Source organism: Myotis brandtii, unplaced genomic scaffold, assembly GCF_000412655.1.
Source record: "Myotis brandtii unplaced genomic scaffold, ASM41265v1 scaffold186, whole genome shotgun sequence".
NCBI lineage: Eukaryota > Metazoa > Chordata > Mammalia > Chiroptera > Vespertilionidae > Myotis > Myotis brandtii.
In genome coordinates this window covers 67,822-68,748 of record NW_005356905.1, presented here as the reverse complement: position 1 = coordinate 68,748, position 927 = coordinate 67,822, and the positions used below count along the sequence as shown (strand labels likewise).

Here is a 927-nt window from a genome sequence, read left to right as displayed (position 1 = left end):
TAACAAATATTATCTTATTTATAATATCTATTGGACATAATAAATACATGGTATATATTGACATTCCCTGAAACCCATTTCCACATTTCCACTAGAGGCCACTGGTATGGGGGTTTGTTGTTGTTGTTTCCTTCACCAATTGCGTTGTCTCACGGATGTTAAATTCATAATCTTAGGACTGTGAGCTCTGCCTGTCATGTGTCCCACTGTCTCATCAGGAGCACTGTCCATTCTTTCAGCCCTCCAGTCAGCATCCCAGCAGACCCGCAAGTCTACTAGTCAGTAGTTCTCCTGTGTTCTTCATCTACTAACTTATTTCATATCTCACTTCTTCCTTGTCTCTCTCTGTAACCATGGCATAGAGCAGATGGGTGGCAGAATAATAATAATCATTTTTAGAGGAATCATGGAGGTCAATCCAATTTTTAAATGCAATAATCACTCAGATCAACCCAATATTTAAATTTCCTAATCAATCCTAGTTATAAATATATCTATTAGTGGAATTCCTTCTCCCTTTCTGCTCCTTTAAAAGCCAGTTCTGGTTTCATTATTCCTTTAATGATTTCTAGTGACTCTAGTTCTTAGTGATTACTTCCTTCTAAAAAGACGTAATTGCCCCTTTGCATTATACATTGTCCTCACAGAAAATCATCTACTCATATAACCTCAAGTGCAATCTCTACATGAGGGGATCCCAAATCTATGTTTTTTAGGCTTGACAGTTCTCCCTAAGCTTCAAGCTCATAGTAATTGATATCCAGGACCTCAAAATCAATATGTCTTAATTTGAAGTTATCATCTTTCATTTTCCTAAATCTCCAGGTTTTTAAACCTGGAGTCACTCCTGACCCCTTTCTCTCACGCTCCTCTTGCCCTGTGAGTTCTGCAGAAACTGCCATAGAAATGCCTCCTCATCTGCTCCTT

The 927-nt window shown here is 38.3% G+C and overlaps 1 protein-coding gene across 6 annotated transcripts in view; it reads left to right on the top strand.

Annotated features, from left to right (window-relative positions):
• VEPH1 (ventricular zone expressed PH domain-containing 1) overlaps positions 1–927 on the top strand; it is a 79,282-nt gene that overhangs the window by 10,914 nt on the left and 67,441 nt on the right. The window lies entirely within an intron of this gene.